This window comes from Amblyraja radiata, chromosome 5 (assembly GCF_010909765.2).
Source record: "Amblyraja radiata isolate CabotCenter1 chromosome 5, sAmbRad1.1.pri, whole genome shotgun sequence".
In the NCBI taxonomy this organism is placed as follows: domain Eukaryota; kingdom Metazoa; phylum Chordata; class Chondrichthyes; order Rajiformes; family Rajidae; genus Amblyraja; species Amblyraja radiata.
In genome coordinates this window covers 76787268-76800921 of record NC_045960.1, presented here as the reverse complement: position 1 = coordinate 76800921, position 13654 = coordinate 76787268, and positions in this window count along the sequence as shown.

The following is a 13654-nucleotide window of genomic DNA, read 5'->3' as shown; positions in this document are numbered from 1 at the left end:
ATACAAGAATGTAAAAGGGATCTTGATGCCTGATAAACTCGTGCCCTTAGCTTTCAGGCACATCAGCATGGCAACCTCCATGATATTCTAAGCTACCACTTTAACTGAGCTGTTGAGCACTTCCCTATCTCGTGAGAGGACAGTATTGTTTGTGGCAAATCTATATTACTTAAAGCCATCTGGCACTCTGCAAAGGGGAACCGAAGTCAACAGTGGAAGAGGCATTGAGAGAAAAGAGCAGGTATCAAGACAGCATAGGAAAGAATGGGCTCCAAGGCATTCTAACACTGCACAGGAAGCTTTTACATTGTACCTATACATCACCATATTTGTGCATTTGACAATAAACCCATCTTGACGAATTGAAGGGAAAGAGTTGATTGAGTGAAAGCTACAGCATTCGACCAGGCCCTTCAGCGCAATGAGTCCACACCAAAAATCGATCACCTATTCACACTAGATCAATGTTATCCCACTTTCGTATCCACTCCCTGCACACTAGGAGCAACTTATCAATGTACAGACCCACACGTCTTTGGGATGTGGGAGACATATGGAGGAAACTTGCATGATTACAGGAAGAACGTGCAAACTCCACATAGACAGCATCCGGTCAGGATCGAACCTGGTTCTCTGGCGCTGCAAGGCAGTAGCTCTACCAGCTGTGCCGCTGTGTATAGGAATCTTGGAGACCCAACAAATACTCGAAGGCATCAAACATCCGTGGCAGCCATTGCCAAGAGCCATGCAGCAAGAGCCCAGAAGTAATGCAATAAAAACATCAGTGGCAGGTCAATAAATGTATCTTCAAATACCACCTCTCTCCTGGTGCACCATCCATCTCAACAATTGCACAATGCCCTATGTTGTCATCACACACCAAATCACCATCGGTCACGGTGGCGCAGCGGTAGAGTTGCTGCTTTACAGCAAATGCAGCGCCAGAGACCCGGGGTCGATCCTGACTGCTGTCTGTCCGGAGTTTGTACGTTCTCCCCGTGATCTGCGTGGGTTTTCTCCGAGATCTTCGGTTTCCTCCCACAATCCAAAGACGTACAGGCTTGTAGGTTAATTGGCTTGGTAAATGTAAAAATTGTCCCTAGTGATTGTAGGATAGTGTTAATATGCGGGGATCGCTGGTCAGCATGGACCCGGGGGCCGAAGGGCCTGTTTACGTACTGTATCTCTAAACTAAACTAAACTAAACCATCACTCAGGATTCACAATTAGAACTAAATCAGTTCTGTTACACTCCCAAATCATCCCTAATAGAACCAAATTGTGCCTTGTCCAATATTTTCCAATACTGGGACTGATATACCCTAATTAATTGTGATTAATTGGCAGGACCTGGATGGTTAATAGGATCATTATTGCTGTGTCATGCTGTGTCATTTGGTGAACTTTGACTTGTTTCTTTGGCTATTCTTATTTTCTTACATTTACTGATAATAACTTAATGATGGAATCGAACGGCCACAGCCCTCTAGGTCACTGACATGATGATGTGCTCACAAAGACTCTGATGTCATCACTCTCAGATTATCAGGTGATAAACAACAGAATTGACATGGTCAGAATACACTACAAAGCTGTTGATGTTATTTTACTCTCTCAAGATTGCGATGGGTGACATTTTCAAGGTGAAACCCAGAGAATACTTGTCTCGATTTAATTAAAAAAAGTTTGCAGTGGTGTATAAGGGACAGTTGTGAATTACCAGCTTGTTTACATCTCTACACCTTTCTATGGAAATATGATTCAAGGGAGCTGCAAAAGGGATATCACTTTCACTTAGTAGAAACAAGGAAATGCAGATGGCAGGTTAATGAGTAAAAGGACACAAACTGCTGGAGTAACTCAGCAGGTCAGGCAGCATCTCTGGAGAACACGGATAAGTGACGTTTTGGGTCGAGACCCTTCTTCAGACTTTCACTTATTTTACACCTGAACAAATCATAATTTAACCATTAATGGCTGGTGTCTCCTTTACTGAATTTAGTAATGTCAAATGCGTATTAAATCATGTCCCTTCAGTTCACAGATCTCAATTGTCATTAGCCTAATCACTAGATTGTAGTAAAGCTTTAGCATTAACTTTCAGGAATTTACATCCATCCCTGGTGTATCTAATAGTTTGACAAAATCTGCATATTTGATTGGTTTCATATATGAGGTCAAATTTGATCTGCTGATACCAATAAGTTCATCCTTACATTTCTCAACTATAGCCTGAGGCAGCCATCTGCAACTGGCTTCAGCAATTCCTGGCTGGCATTCAGGTCACATTTCCTCTTCCACCCTGACCCTCAACACTGCTGGTGCCCCCTAGGGTTGTGTACTTCATACACATCCCTGCTCTGCTTCCTGTACATCCATTACTGTGTGGGTAAGTACAACGCAAAATCGATCTTTAAGTTTAACAATGATAACAAGAATCAAGTCAAGAGTCAAAAATGTTTTATTGACATATGTCCCGAAATGGAACAATGAAATTCTTACCAGCATTTAAACAGTTGCAGTATTATGCAGCTGCCAGATCAATAACCGCCAGATCATCAGCAATGATCAGACAAACTTCAGGATAGATATTGAGAACCTTGTACCACGTTCTCAGGACATCATCAACCACTAACATTAGCAGGAGAAAATAGTTGATTGCCACAAAATGCTGGAGCAACTCTGCAGGACAGGTAGCAACTCTGGAGAGAATGAATGGGTCGCGACCCTTCTTCAGACTGAGAATCAAGGGAGAAGGAAAGTAGAGATATGGAAGGGTACAAAGAGAATATAAGGTGTGAAAAATGCAGATCGATGTGGACGATGATCAAGGAAATGTAGAATGGTTCATTGTTGGCTGAGGGGAAAGTGACAACAAGGCATACAAACAGTAAAATTGTTCTCAACAGTAAAACAGTAAGAGTTGATTGTTGAGCAAAGGAGGATGACCACAGCCCCTGTCTTCATCAACAGAGCTGTTGTAAAAATGGCCAATATTTTAAGTTCCTTAGCATCCATGTCACACGTATAACCTGGTTCCTTCACACTGATGTGGTGATCAAAAAAGTGTATTAGCGATTTATTTCCTTAGGCATCTGAGAAGATTTGGCATGTTCACAATGATTCTCTTCAACTTCTACAGATGCGCTATAGATGATATTCTGATGAGATGTATCACAGCCTGGAATGGCAACTTCTATGCTCTTGACCATCCGGACTTGCAGAGAGTGTTAAACACAGGCTCATCACTTCCTTCCATCCATTCCATCTTCACGCAGCACTGTATCAGGAAGGCTGGAAGTATCGTCAAAGATTGCTGCCACCCTGACCATTTCCTATTTTCTCTTGCCATTTGAAAGAAGATACAGGAGCTTAGATGTCAAGTCTTAAGAACAGCTCCTTACCTATATCCTGATTCAATCACTTCTTTTACACCGACTCTCTGGAGGTGCTGTCATTCTTACACAACTCCATTTCATTCGGATATTTCTGTTGTAATAATTTAATACTTTGACACTACTTTGAATTGTGCTGCAATCTTGCTCCATTCTGTTGTTTTACACGTCATTGTATTTATTGCTATACTTATCATTACTGCAGATATCCTGTTTACTTTGTGATCTTTGTGTGAACCCTGGTGTATACGATGATAAATTAATTTGAATAGACACAAAATGCTGGAGTAACTTAGTGGGCAGGCGGCATCTCTGGAGAATAGGTGATGTTTCGGATCAGAACTCTTCTTCAGAATTCTGATCTGAGTTGATCTAGTAAGAGTTCGCCAGAATCATACCACGAGTCTGACAAGCCAAGGGCCAAACTTTGTTGAGGGTTCCAGTTTGGGTTGGACTTGCCCAGGTTAAAAGATACTTGCATTTTCAAGCTCCTTCTTCCACTACTGTAACGTCACCCAATTGGGCAGGTGCAGTTTTGTAACTGTGCTGGAACAGCTTGGATCAAAGCACAAATGGTACAGCAGCATGGTCTGAAGAAGGGTCTCGACCCGAAACGTCACCCATTCCTTCTCTCCAGAGATGCTGCCTACCCCGCTGAATTACTCCAGCCTTTTGTGACTATTTGCAGCATGGATTTTGTTTAGTCTTGAAGCCTTTGCTATTTCTTGATATCACCTATTTATTGACATTAAGATTTTTCTCACACTTCTCGCAGGGCGGCAGTGGCGCGGCGGTGGAGTTGCTGCCTTACAGCGCCAGAGCGCCCGGGTTCGATCCTGACTATGGGTGCTGTCTGTGCGGAGTTTGTACGTTCTTCCTTTGACCTCATGGGTTTTTCCCAGGTGCTCCTGTTTCCTCCCACGCTCCTAAGACATACAGCTTTGTAGGTTAATTGGGCTTCGTCAAAAATTGTAAATTGTTCATAGTGTGTAGGATAGTGCTAGTGCACGGGGATCGCCGATTGGCGCAGTCTCGGTGGGCCGAAGGGCCTATTTATGCACTGCATCTCCAAACTAAAACTAAACTAAACTAAACTTGAATAACAAATGGCTGGATTGGCCCAGGAGTATTGTTGGCGAATCGGACTGATATCTATTGTAAGAGGTAATTTAAGATAAGCCTACCTGAGGCATGTTCCCAGCCCCAAACACTACATCAGGAGACCTTTTTAAGCAAATCTCCCATAACTAAGGATGAAGCAACTTTGTGGGTATTTTGTGTCCTTCACAGGCCGTGGGTCAAGCAAGGGTGAATGAAAATTACCGAAGTTCCATCTCTATTGGATGTCAGCAAATAAATGTTTGTATATCTGCAGGATAATGCCCTTTTAATTACTCAACTGAGTTAGATTGGAATGGAGCAGGCAAGTACACTCCATTACATTATCTAAATTAAAAAATAAGTATTGCGTGCTAAAATAAGTATATAGACTCTTAACAGAAAGCTGAGTTTTAGTTTAGTTTAGAGATACTGTGCGGAAACAGGCCCACCAGCCCACGAGTCTGCACCAACTATCGCCCCCGCACACTAGCACCATTCCACACACCAGGGACAAGTCACGTTTTTAAAAACCGAACCCCATTCACCCACAAACCTGCACATCTTTAAAATGGCGTTAGAGCGGCTTTTTACAAATAAACTGCTGGCCCAGATTCCTTCCTGCTTCCCTCTGTCTACTGGATGGATGTCTTCTTCCTAAACTCCCAGCTCCATGAGTTTATTGCTCAGGGATGAATTGATCTGCAAGAATTCATCTGCCCGCCACGCTGTTCTAATGCATCTCTTGGTGATCAGTTAGTACAAACCGCTGCCTGCAGCCTGTGAGCTTCCTCTAACCCACCCTAACCCATCAACTGTGGAGGTCTCCATGGATGCCAATCCCACTCTAGCAACAAAAAAAATTTTTGAAAAAATAAGCAATCAATAATCTTAAAAATATTCCAAATACTAAATTGTATAACAAGATCAAAGTAGTTAGTGCGGCATTTACAACTTAATAGCATTTCAGACATTAGTGACATTCCATTTGTACACTTTGTTTCCCATTTTTGTTTCATCCACAACAATACCCCAAGCTGACTGCGTTCAATGAATCACATTGAAGAATTATACCTCTGAGGTTATTTACATATATTACTTGAGGATTGACAGCTCAAACTGTTTAAGAAGGAAATGCATACAAGGCTCCATTTTTAATCTCATGCCAGCAGTAAATCTTGAAAGAGAAGTTAAAATGTGCTTGCTGGGTATAGCTTTTGACCTTTGATCCTCCATAGGAGTTGGTTGCTTGAAGGACATGATTTGAATAAAAAATACCATCAGTCACCTGAAATGTATCAAATCTAAAATTCAATTATTTTGTAAATGCAAATCATTTTGATGCTGTTTTTTAAAAAAGTAACGAAGATTATTCCATTGTAAATGAGACACTGGAGTAGTTTTAATTTTCACATATGTATCTGCCTTCACATACTTGGGTTGACTGCTGTTGTTTCAGACACAGTTTAGTTGGTTGTTGGGGGTGTTTGCTGTTTTTGAACCCGAGCAGTATTATCCATCATATGAATATATGTGTATAAGGCTAGATATGGTTAAAAAAAAACTATAACAGCAACTATGAAAATGGGTCACTATCAACTGTCACTCCTGAACACAGTCGATCAGCCAAATCAAAGCAAGGCCATGAGTAGCCTGTACTGGGTCAATGTTACATGATGGTATGGAATTACACTAAATATATATCGGCTCTGTCTTTTTTGACAATATTGTCATTTCGAATTCTGCTCGTTAAATGTAAAAAGAATATCTACGCAACTTTTCTAAAGGAGCAGGGTTATAGAGGTTAGAATGTGAAAACAACGGTCTGAAGAAGGGTCTCGACTTGAAATGTCACCCATTCCTCTCCAGAGATGCTGCCTGTCCCATTGAGTTACTACATCATTTTGTGTCAATCTAAGGAATTGCAAATACTAGTTTACAAATAAAAGGCACAAAATGTTGGAGTAACAGGGATCATCTCTGGAGGAAATGGACGCAGCCTGACCCGCTGAGTTATGGGCCTGTCCCACTTAGGCAACTTTTTAGGCGATTGCAGGAGACTATGCAGTCGCCACATGGTCGCCACATGTTTGTGGGTGGTTGCCGGGGAGTCGCCTTCATGGTCGTGAGGAGTTCCAGCATTCTGGGAACTAGTCACGGCCTCATTATGGTCGCCGCAAATTTTTCAACATGTTGAAAAATTAGCGGCCACTAGAATGAAGTTGCCATGGAGAGTAGTGAGATTTCTCGTGCCATAGGTGGGTTGCCAGGAGGTCTTAGTGGGTTGTTCAAGAAGGAAGAAGGTACACAAAATTGCTGGAGAAACTCAGCGGGTGCAGCAGCATCTATGGAGCGAAGGAAATAGGCGACGTTTCGGGCCGAAACCCTTCTTCAGACTGATGGTCTTAGTGGGTTGCCAGGAGGTCGAAGGTTCTCGTATATTGTGCACATTGCTGACCAGTAAATTTCATTGGGTCATTGGGGAAAAAAATAGGGAAACAGTAATTTTCAGAACCAAGGATAACCGACCAGTAATGTTAAATGACTAGTAATCACAGCCGTGTAACAGTGCACAAAGTCATGTTCAGAGTCATGTTCGGAGACAGTTCCATACTGATCTCTGACACTCTCTTAGAGTGGGAGAAATAGTGCACCCCGAACCAGGCGTTGCCACATGCGTATACCTCGGACTCCCTGTGCATGCTTCCGTAACACGGAGCATAATTAGTGACACCATCTCTGATAGTCTTTCAAGTGGGAGGAATATTCCAGCTCTGAACCAGGGATAGCTACAGGGATATCTGAGTGGGAGGAATATTGCAACCCTGAACCAGGAGCTGTCTCAGGCGTATGACATGAACTGCCTATGCATGCCTCCGTAACACGGAGTATAATATTTGGCACCATCTCCACCACTCCTTTCATCCGAGTGGGAGGAATATTGCAACCCTGAACCAGGAGCTGCCTCAGGCATGTGATTCAAACTGCCTGTACATGCCTCTGTTAACACGGAGCATTTCTTGTTGCACCATCTGTTTCATCAGATGTTCCAATTGAGACAAACGGCCAATCATATCTGGCATAGATGTGGGGACAGCATCCCGTTGACCCAAATCGTCCTACAGGACTTGTCCCACGGACTTGGCTTTGACTTTGCCCCGACTCGGGGTTGTCAAGCTGCTCCCTCTAGGGACCGGGAAATTAACATGATGCACCCCTGCACTAGGTATAGCTCCACAGGTGTCTAATAGACACAACTGAAAAAAGGCTTCCCAAGCCTGGAGCTCTTTTCTGGAGCCTCAATGGAGTTCCTCCAAACAGCCACCCGCTCCAGTGGAGTCCCATTCTGTGTTTAAATGGCGTCAAATTTTTCTACACCATATGGTGTATGATAATAAATGTCCTATCTGCTGCGATAGTCACAAACGTGACCGAACAGCAACCGCTATTAAAAACTGCCAGTTCTATTTTAACTACCTTAACCAGTTCTTTTGACTTAAATAAAAGAACTATGTGGAATATGACAAAATGCCCCTATGAATAGAGCACACACTGTATACTGATACCAGCATATCCTGCCCCAGCAGCATTTCTATGTTAAAATCCTATGGAGCTTCCACCGCGGCCTCCAGAAATCGGACCGCCTGCTCGCAGCAGCCCGCTGAAAGTAAAATTTACTTACCTGCCAGAGCAGTTACGAACTGCTCCGACCCGCATATGCGTCTCGCGTATTGACGCGCATGCGGACTGGCGGGCTCTTCACGTAGTCACTCACGTGACTCTGAAATAAAATTACCCATGGTCATTCAAGCTGTCCTACTAGTGGCCATCTATTGGGTCCTGCTCTAATCCTTCACAGGAGCAATTTATGCGTATTTGTTTTATGATATCTGATATATAATCTCTAATAAATATTGCTTTCTAAATAAAATGAAGTATTTATTTTCATTTTATTTATTCCCAGAAATAAATAGATTATGATGCTACAAGATGAATTAGACATTACCCCTTAAAGGGTTACAATACTCAATAATCTCAGGGCCAATTTTAGCAATGTTTCCTCCTTGAATTAATTTAAATCTTTCTCTTCTAGTACTTACATTTTCCAGAGATTTCAATGCTCTAATTTTTTTTTAACTTCTCGTGACACTTTACATTACAAACAATTTACTTTTTGTACGTTAATTTTAGGAAAGCTATATATAGCTGCTTGCTTTCTAAATATATGCATCCTTGAGGACCTACCATTGAAAATTGTGCTAACATGTGCAATATGTGGGAGAGCTGGGAAGGGGAGGGGAGGAGGGAGAAAGCTAGGACTACCTGAAATTGGAGAAGTCAATGTTCTTACTGCTGGGGTGTAAACTACCCAAGTGAAATATGAGGTGCTGCTCCTCCAATTTGCGCTGGGCCTCACTCTGGCAATGGAGGAGGCTCAGGACAGAAAGGTCTGATTCGGAATGGGAGGGGAAGTTGAAATGCTGAGCCACTGGGAGATCAGGTTGGTTATCGCGAACTGCTGGGCAACGGGCGAAGCGATTGCCAAGCCTGCGCTTGGTCTCACCGATGTAGAGCAGTTGACACCTGGAACAGCGGATGCAGTAGATGAAGTTGGAGGAGGTGCAGGTGAACCTCTGCCTCACCTGGAAAGACTGATTGATCTGAAGTCCAAAGAAGTGTCCTGACCTGAAACGTTACCCATCCCTTTTCTCCAGAGATGTTGCCTGACCCGCTGAGTTAGTCCAGCACTTTGTGTCTATCTCTTATATAAATTGAGATATATTTCCCACTGCAAATGATTTGACCTTCACTATCTGAAATGACACTTGTTTATCTTTATACATATTCATACGACTAAATATTTCAATAAATTATGAAACATAAATAATGCCAGACAATTCCTAGTGATGTAATGAAAACTAATAGAACTACATATGTACAGTACTTAAGATTTTCACCTTTAGTATTATTATTAAACTGATAACATTTATTGACCTATATCATTTACATTTGCATTGTATCAAATCTGTTATCATATTGAAGGGCAGGTTATAGTGTATTTCTAGCTTTTAGATTGCAGAACAAATTCTTCCTCAGTTATTGGACTCTTGAACAGGCCTGTTATAAGTTAAGGATGTATTCCCGATCCCCAATATACCTTGTTGTGGACCTTGCCCCTTAACCTCATGTTCTCTGTAGCTGTAACACAATACTCCGCATGGTTTGACTGTATTCATGCATGGATGCTTACCTGGATAACACACAGACCAAAGTTTCTCACTGTATCTCAAAAGAAAACCAATAAATTCATTACTCCTCAACATTCTGCTCATTAGTTTTGGTTTCACTGGGACAACTCAGCTCCAGACCTCATAACACCGAGGTCCAAACATGGACTCACATGACCATGGCTTGTTGTCGTACGCAAGGGTTCCCTGTAATAAGATGCAGTTTCAATAGAATTCAATAATTTCATCCCAGACAAAGAAGACCACTTGATTAGTTCCCTATTGGAAAAAAACTGGTGCACATCTCAGACAGCACCTCCCAAACCCATGACCAAGGGCTTCAGGTGGGAGGAAACATCACAAATCTGAATGTTCCCATTTGGTTGCATATCATCTTGACTTGGAAGTACATCACCCTTTCTTCAACATCGCTGGGTCTAAATCTTGGAACTGCCTTCAAAAGCATTGTGTGGAGTCTCTTCACTAGTGACACAGATGGTAGAACTGGTGCCTCACATCGCCAGAGACCCAATTCTATCCTGACCTTGGGTGCTGTCTGTGTGGAGTTTATACATTCTCGTGTGACCGCATGAGTTTCCTCCGGTTTCAAAGGATCAAAGGATATTTTATTAGTCACATACACCTAGGTGTAGTGAAATGCTTCTTGCCAATGCAGCACATAAAGAAAGAATACAAACATAACAATAATAAGCTCACCGGAGCTCCTGCGCGGCGACCCAGGCAAGGCATCGCCCGCTCCTCAATAACGCTCCTCAATAGCTGTGCCGCCGCCGAAACCGACGTCCTGGGCAGTCCCCTCAGGAAACGCCGCTCCAGGCCCGCTGGTAGGCCGCGAGGATGGGTCGAAATTGCAGCCCGGAGAAAAGCTGCCTCTCCGACCAGGTAGGAGACCCTAGAAAGCAGTTTCCACCCCCCCCCCCCCCCCCACTACCCCCCACATAAAAAAGGCTAGGACTCCTAAAAACAGAACACTCAACTAAATAAAAATAAGAAAAAAGATGAAAAACAGACAGCTGCAGGCTGGGCAGCCATACCAAAGAGGACGGCGCCCCCTATCTTTCCTCCCACATTCCAAAGACATGCCGGTTTATTGGCCTCTGTAAATTGCCCCTGGGTGTAGGGAATGAATGCAAAAATGGGGTAACGTAGAATTCATATGAATTGTTGATCAGTGTAGACTCAGTAGGCCGAAGCACCTGTTTCCATGCTACAATGCTGAACAAATTCCACCGACCCTGGTTGTGTGTCAATAAATTCTATCTAAACTAAATGAAAAGATTTATATAACAGTTCAAAAAGGTGATGTATGACCATCTTCTCAATGGCAGAGGGAAGGGCATTAAACATAGAAACATAGAAAATAGGTGCAGGAGTAGTCCATTCGGCCCTTCGAGTCTGCACCGCCATTCAATATGATCATGGCTGATCATCCAACTCAGTATCCTGTACCTGCTTTCTCCCCATACCCCCTGATCCCTTTAGCCACAAGGGCCACATCTAACTCCCTCTTAAATATAGCCAATGAACTGGCCTCAACTACCTTCTGTGGCAGATAATTCCAGAGATTCACCACTCTCTGTGTGAAAAATGTTTTTCTCACCTCAGTCCTAAAAGATTTCCCCTTTATCCTTAAACTGTGACCCCTAGTTCTGGACTTCCCCAACATCGGGAACAATCTTCCTGCATCTAGCCTGTCCAACCCCAATGCCAGCACTGTCAAGAAAACCCACCCCGTGCATATGAGTATAAACTACACTAAACTAAACTAAACTACTCAGCACATATATCTGGACTTACGTTATGTCCAAGATGTGAAGGGTACATTGCATTTAGATACATAGATATATAGACAATAGGTGCAGGAGTAGGCTATTTGGCCCTTCGAGCCAGCAATGCCATTCAATGTGATCATGGCTGATCATCCACAATCAGTACCCTATCCTGCCTTCTCCCCATATCCCCATTAATTCCGCTAGTCCTGAGCTCTATCTAACTCTCTTTTGAATACATCCAGTGAATCGGCCTCCACTGACTTTTGAGGCAGAGAATTCCACAAATTCACAACTGTGTGAAAAAGTTTTTCCTCATCTCAGTTTTAAACTGTGGTCCCTGGTTTTGGACTCCCCCAACATTGGGAACATGTTTCCTGCATCTAGCTTGTCCAATTCCTTAATGTTCTCCAGAGATGCTGCCTCACCTGCTGAGCTGCCCTAAGTTACTCCAGCATTTTGTGTCTTTTTTTCCACTCTATTCACTCCCATCATAATTGATACACTCCATTCCACAACATCCTGGTGAATCCTGGACTGAGCTGCCCCAGGGCTATGGGCAGTAGGACCCCCTCCCTCCCTCCCCAATCCCTGCTCCATTTCTCCCATGTGCATTCTCCCTGATACTCTTGCACCTCTCCCACACATTCCCCTCTGCCCTTTCACTCCCTCTCCCCCCACTCCCTTTGCCTTAATTCGTTGGATTGTACACAATTTGTTTTGTGCCCACAAAAGTTTCCCATTTTCTGGTGCCCTCCCCTAATTCCCATTTACTGGGGCCCTCCCCTAATTCCCATTTACTGGTGCCATCCCCTAATAACCAATTTACTGGTGCCCTCCCCTAATTCCCATTTACTGGTGCCCTCCCCTAATAACCAATTTACTGGTGCCCTCCCCTAATTCCCATTTGCTGGTGCCCTCCCCTAATAACCCATTTACTGGTGCCCCCCATTAATAGATTATTTTACGTGGTGAAGAACCAGGGGACATAGGTTTAAGGTGAGGTTGAAATATTTTTTAAAAAGAACCTAAGGGGCAACCTTTTCACACAGAGGGTGGTGAGTATATGGAAGGAGCTGCCATTTAATATTGGGCGGGTACATGGATAGGGTTTAGTGGGATATATCCTAAACGTAGCAGGTGGGACAAGTGTAGATCAGACATCTTGGTCGGCATGGGCAGGTTGGGCTGAAGGGCCCATAACCATGCTGTATCTCAATGGCTCAATGAAGGCTAGCCTGCTTTACCACCCTGATTACCTGTATTGTCACTTTCAGGGAACCATGTAGTGTCTGGCATGGAATTGGCTCTTCATCTCAACCTCGTCCATGCCATCAAGATGCCCCATCCAAGCCAGTCCCACAGCCACCTTTTACCCATCTCTCTCTCAACCTTTCCTATCCATGGTCACATGCAGAATTGTCCCTAAAATATTATTATTATGGTAGGCAGACCTCAACCACCTCCTTTGGTAGGTCCTTCCTTTACCCAGGTTCCTATTACAACTTTCCCCTCTCAACTTCAACCAATGGTTCATAATTTTCCTCATAATTCTGCACACATCTATCCGGTCTCCCTTCTCCATTTCAACGACAACAAATCCAGTCGATACTGTCGAAGCAGATACTGGTTTACAAAAAAAAGACACAAAGTACCTGAATAACTCAGCAGGTCAGGATGCATCTCTGGAGAAAATGGAGAGGTCTGGACCCTTTGTTAGTCTGAAGGTCTGTTCATCTCCGGAGGGAAGAGCCAAAAGAGTTCTGGCACATGGCTGGGATTCAGGACTTCAATCTGAAAAGGGAAGTAACATTTCAAAGTTAATATTGACATATTCTGACAGGTTTCTTGCAGCCGACTTTCTGTTCCAGGGGCTAACCAGGGCTTAGGCCCTGAGTTTTTTCAAGACAGAGGTCGGCAGGTTGTTGAATTTTAAAGGGAATAAAGAGGCACGGAGATTGTGCCAGTCTGTGATGTAAAAGGTAGGCGGTGCCCACACTAAATATTAGAGCAAAGGAGGCATTTGCTCACATGTGTGTATCAGTGAGCTGTGCATGCATTTGTGTGTTTGTGTGTGTGCTGTGCATGCATTTGTGCACGTGTCTGTGAATGTGCTCTGCGTGCATGTGTGTAAGTGTACATG